The 6,310-nt window shown below is 41.2% G+C and overlaps 1 protein-coding gene across 1 annotated transcript in view; it reads left to right on the plus strand.

Moving 5' to 3' along the window:
- The window catches only part of ttc28 (tetratricopeptide repeat domain 28), a 127,060-nt gene that overhangs the window by 92,793 nt on the left and 27,957 nt on the right, over positions 1–6,310 (plus strand). The gene's annotated exons all lie outside the window — the stretch shown is intronic.

Here is a 6,310-nt window from a genome sequence, read left to right on the forward strand (position 1 = left end):
GGAGGGGCGGGATCACAAACAGGAAGTAGTTTCAGGTATGAGGGACCACTTTGAGCAGGTGTTGCACATTATTAGTTTTAAAAGTAATAATGATAAGGAGAAGACAAACATGGCAGAATGACTATATTCAAGCTGCAATGTCACCCGAGAGAATAGATGACAACAAGTACGAGGAGGGCGGCAGATTTCTTCTTCTGTGCATCGCAGGGGATAAACATCACAAAAAAACACTAAATAAAAGAAGAAAATAGTCGACAGCAGCTTTAAATTACTGGTTCATATTCAGTTCAATCCGTGATCTGAGCTGACAGTTTGTTGTTTAATAAAAATGCAGTATGATGGCTAAAATAACCACAAACACAGTGGATATAATAATAAACACCACATGGGACACCAACTACCTGTTTGTGCACTCAAACTTTATTATAGACAACAACATCTGTTTCACTGAGAAGGATGGAATTTCACCGCACAAAGTTTGCCAACAGAAAAGAAGGAGGGTAAAAATCCTATTTTTGTTCAGTTTCAGTTTGATTTCATCTCTAAAACCTCTCTAAAAGTTGCCCCTCCGACTGTCCAGCTGCCAAAATCCACATGAGAGAAGAGAGGAGTTGATAAAAAATATTGATTCATTAATCTGAGTCCACCCTGAGAGCACATCAACAAGCTTTAGGAGCAGCAGGGAGTGAGCGATTGCCCGCTTTGTTTTGTTTTTTCCCCCTGGGTTTTGGCTCACAGGTTACATACAGGCTCTCCTGTCTGATCTGATGTCGGGGCCACAAGAACTCCCACCTCTCCTCTGCATATTTTAAGGGTAAAGGATCAATCAAAGACAGTGAAAGACGATGCTCATTGATCAGTGCAGCTACAGTTGCAGGAAGCTCATCATCTCGTAATGGGCAAGTGTCAGTTTTAGCAAAAATTTAAATAAACTTAAATAAATGAATCATATTTAATTGACTTGTCCAGGCCAGGGCCGGACCATGTTCCCATGAGGCCCCTGGGCATATGTCTTTATTTTATACTGTTACAACCTAATGTACCAAGGGGCCTAGGTGTTACGTTCGATGTATGCACCGAGTGGCCTGGGGGCCGCACCGAGTGGCCTGGGGGCCCTCATACTGTAAGCACTGAAGGTCTCTTGCGGTCATCTTTAATTTTAAACACCAAGGGGGTCTGGGGACCCACACACTGCAAGCACTGAGAGGTCTGGAGTGCCCAAGCCCACGCTATAAGCACCCAGGGGGCCCAAGCAATGGCCCCACTACCTTGGCCCACAATTCAGCAGTCAGCCCCAGTTTGAGTAGATTTAATTAATTAGATTTATAGTTTTATAGACCTGGGAAGCACTGGAAACGTGTGATATATTTTCTGTCATACACACAGGTATTAAATTGCGTTTTGTGTGTTATTAAAAGGTCTTAAATTGAACCTGGAAACCCTGATGGAGGAAACTAATGGATTGGGTTAATGCATTAATAACAGTGCTGTTTACTATTTACATGATTACAAAAAGCCAGTTTTCATCATACTATATTTGTTAGATTCTTATGTGAAATGTTTTTAAAAGCAGGAAACACCGTCCTTCCTCACTCCTGAAACTGAACATCTACCCTTTGCAAACTTTAAAGTAAACACTGACTTGTCTTTTATTGTTTTCTGTGTGAATTTCGTTTTCCAAAAAGTGGAAGATGTGATGCAATTTTAGATTAAAAGATGAAAACAATTTCCCCTGAAAAGCTGTTTAACTAACAGATGCAGAAGTCTTATTATTCCAGCTGATGGAAAAGCTCCAGTGTGGTTCTTGTTAACCGTCGACCTGCTCTGTCACTGCTGTCGCCACAGAGACTCGATACACTGACTGGACCCTTGTCCTGGACTCAGTCTGCATCGATCAGCAGCATCGAGCTCACAGACAATGGACTCTTCAGCTCACATTTGAGCTGTGGTGGAAAGTAATTAAGTACATTTACTCAAGTACTTTACTTACTTTTACTGATGGTTTCTGTACTTTAATTATATTTGGATTCTACAACCTTTTGAACTTTTACTTGTAATTTCTACAGTAATAGTGTTGCTACTTTTACTTAAAGGTCCTGTGTAACATTTTGCCACCATGAACCGCCAAACCAAACACTAAACTATTCTCTTTCTTTCTACGTATCATCGCTCAGAAGGAAGCGTGCATCCACTCATGGACAAGAGGCTTGTGCTTGTAACCGCACAGGGTGTAAACATTAATGGCGTCCTTCTCGGCTGAGCTGTAACATTAGCTAGCTCACCTAGCGGCACTGAGATAGCTAACATTCAGCTACGGTTGGAGAGACAAACAGAAAAATAGCACTGCGGGTAAAATATATGTATTTTTAATTTTGGTGTGAACTGTCCCTTTAAGTAAATGATGAGTACGTCTTCCACCACTGCATTTGAAATACTGTTTGAGTGAAATAGTAGCTGTGTGTAGATGCTACAACTTAAATGGTGGAGCAGAGCTGGACAGTAGATCATGTGATGGTCCTGCTCTCCCGTCACCTTATCTGCCATTTGGCGCCGTATCACATGACCGCAGCAGTGCCTCTCTGGCCAATCAGCGCTCATGTTTTATTAACCGGGTTTTGTTTTCTGCGGCCGCAGTGATATCGGAGAGCCGGTGAACCCGACTCCACCGCTGAGTGGACAACTCACCACTGTGTGTGTGTGTGTGTGTGTGTGCTGCATTACACAGGTAATATGAGCATTGCTTCAGTCACTCTGACAGTCTTCAGCATCAGGTACAATCAGAAAATGAAGACGTCTGTTTGTCAGACTGCATCCTCAGTGTGTGTCACTGCAGAATACAGTGTTCACTCACTGTTAATGTGAAATGATCAGAAGTCAAGCACACAGTAGATCTTTGATGTGTGACTAATGGGCTGAAGTAGCTGACGCTCTCCTGACAGACGAGCTACAGTCTGTGGTTCAGATCAATGATTCAGATCATCATTTATGGATGATACTTTTCTCTGAATGCTGACTTGACAACCCTTCATTCTCCTCTCCTCTTTTGTTTCCTCCTCCTTTCCACCTGTTTCCTCTTCTTCTCTCCTTTGTTTCCTTCTCTGTTCTCCTCTTCCTTTTCCACCCTTTTTCTCCACTTCTCTAGTTTCCTCTCCTCCTTCTCTACTGTCTACCCTCGTTTCCTCCTCTCTTCTATTGTTTCCCCCTGTTCTCTGCTCCTCCCTTGTTACCTCTTTTCCTCTTCTCCTGTCCTACTTTGTTTCTTCCTCCTTTCTTCTCCTTTCCACCTGTCCTGCTCTCCTCTCCTCTCCTCTTTAAAGGACCAGTGTGCAGGATTTAGTGACATCTAGTGGTGAGATTTCAGATTGCAACCAACTGAAACCCCTTGACTCAACCGAGCACAAAGGAGAAACTATTGTGGCTGCGAAACTCTGTAAAAATTTGAAAAGCGCTGTATTAAGCCAGTGTTTGGTTTGTCCATTCAGGGCTACTAAAACAATGGCGGTTCAACATGGCCGACTCCGTAGAAAGTAACAAACACACAACAATTCTTATTTTCAGGTGATGATACACTAATGAAAACATATCCAGTTCTGCCAATAGATCCTCCTAAATGTTACACACTGGACCTTTAAATAAAATAAAAAAAGACAACAAAATATGACAAAAACCAGAGATGTCTGTGGCTCGGGTTGGCCACACCCAACTTGGTTCACTGATGACAGAGCCTTTTCCATACCCCTGTGGCAAAAGGGGACCGCAGATCACCACTCCCCTCCTCTAATCGCTCTCTGCTGTCTCAGCCGAATACCCTGTCATCAGATCTCACCTCATTTTCCACACCTCTAATCCTCACAGCTCTGTTCCCTTCACACTGTGCCCCCCCCCCCCCCCCAAAGTCAAGAGGGAATCCCACCGCCCTGCAGAATATCTACAGATAACTGCCACCCTTGGGGCAGTGTGGGTTTTGCCTTGAGGGAGATTGTGTACCTGTGTGTCTGTACATGCTCACGTCCGTGTTAGCAGAGTTTAAGAGGAGGGGTGTAACTGTAACCAGCTATTCCAGCCAACTCTGCAGGCTGCTCTGTAATCCTCTTAGCGCGAGACCCCGAAGAACGAGGTCTCCCTTTCCTTATCAGCAACCTCCTCCTCTTCTTCACGTAACCCTGCTTCCCACATATTAGAGACAGAGCTTAAGAGTCCAAAAACAGTGCGCTGAGTGTCATTGCATTTTTTTCTGCTTGCTTCTACCCTCTTGACACACTGTCTGACTTCAGAAGCAGCAAACACAAAAACATGCATAGACCATGTCTTATACACTGCATAAAACTGGAATTTTCTGGGAAATGAGTCTTATTTTTTGTCTAAAAAGAAAAATAATCTTGTCAAGCATGTTCTGCATTAGAAAACTAACCTGGTTTTAAATAAATATATCTGTGTCTTAATAAGATATTACAGCTAATGTTGGGCTCGATTTAACCAGTAATAATGATGGTTTGCATAATATCCCAGGAGAGGAACAAGATATTTTTTTTATTTTAAGAGAATCGTCCCTTAATTTAAGACAAAGACACTTATTTTTATTATGCTGTTTGAAGAAAAAGTTTGGATTAAGGTACAGATTCTTAAATGTGTTTCAGCTCAATAAAGTGACCAAAGTACTTATAGAAGGTCTGTCTTAAATAATTGAGTTGTCATTGCTCGTAATGAGTAAAACTCACAAGAACATTTTATTGTATTAAAGAATATTTGGCTTGTTTCTAGGACTGTATTTGCAGTGTACGTACATTGGTATTGGTATTGTTCATTCACACACAATTTTCTACAGTGTGATATGGTGAAATGGAGATAAAAAATATAGAGACACAGAATCAAATATGCATTACTATTAATGTAGTTTGTTAACCAGTTACAAGCATGAATGACTTTTTTACATTGGCACACCCATGCACCAATTAAAGATGCAACTATTAATTTAATTTTAATTAATTGCTTTCGTGCGCCCAGTTTTATTATTCCTTTGCTCATTCAAATTCAACATCGGTTTTATTTCTCCGTGTTTATGCTTTTCTCTGTTGTGCCGTCGTTGTGAAACACTCTGCAAACTAATTCCTCATTGATTACCTTTCTGAAGCTTGATGCCGATGATGATGAGACATCACAGACGATGGCGGTTCGCAGGTACATTTCTGATGAAATATTGAATTCATGCAAGTATGGGTGCTATAAATAGCCAAAGCATGTGTGATTGTTCTGTATAAGGATGGCTGCTCTGACTTCTTTAGAGGACTCCGTCAATACATTACAAACATTCAGGGACGTTGTGCTGTTGTTTTGGTCTCTGTGTCTGAAGACCGGTGGAGCAGACAGAGGTATTTGTTAGTAAACCTTTGTTCAACGGGTGTCTATGTCGATATATTGCTAATCGTGGGTGTGGAAACCAAGCTTGTGCATGTGCACAGTTTCACAATGATTGAATCTTGAGAAAACAGAACGTATAAGGCTGAAATTATTTTCTTTTTTTTTTAATCAACAATGTTTTATTTGGTCGCTTAGTACTTTCTGATTTCCCTACCCTGGGACTATTTTCAGCAGCAGATTAATCTGCATTTGGTGCTCTAGTGCAGTGGTTTCCAACCAAGGGGTCTGGACCCACACTAGGGGTCACCAAAACCTCATAGGGGGTTGTGAGGCCCTCTTAATATTAAGGCGTGCTAGAAAACGTAAAAAATATACACAGTAGGCCTATACCTCAACATCTGGGTCACTTCTGTGAAGAAAAGTAAATGTAAAATAAAGTAAGTATTTAGTAAATTGTCTGATAGAACAATGGACAAGTGCCAGGGACAAAAAATAAACCTATTAAGTCTGTATGATTGTTAAAAATTATAAAAGATACCTAATACAGACAGAGAAATATATAAAAAGTTCCCTAAACAGGAATTAATCTGCTCAAAATTCATCCAAATCACGTTTTAACACAAACTTCTTTCAGTTACTATTCAGATAGATAGATAGGGAGGTAGATAGATAGACTGATTAGAGTAGAAGGATAGAACAGTGTAAACAGTTGCAAATGTAAGTAAGAACAGGCTGCAAATTTGGGGAGCGAGAAATTTTCCATTGTCTATTACTTGGGAAACCACAGCTTCTAGTGGTGTATTTGGGGCAGCAGGCGGGGACGGTTATTGTGTGCCTTGGAGTCAAAATAAACTACAGTGTTGGTGTTGCTTCATGGGTGGGAATGATTGCCCAGTTGCAACAGGTGTTTGGGCTCACTTGGATTGGTTTTTTAAGATTTTTGGACAACAAT

This window comes from Morone saxatilis, unplaced genomic scaffold (genome assembly GCF_004916995.1).
Source record: "Morone saxatilis isolate NCDOM2014 unplaced genomic scaffold, NCSU_SB_2.0 Contig21, whole genome shotgun sequence".
NCBI lineage: Eukaryota > Metazoa > Chordata > Actinopteri > Moronidae > Morone > Morone saxatilis.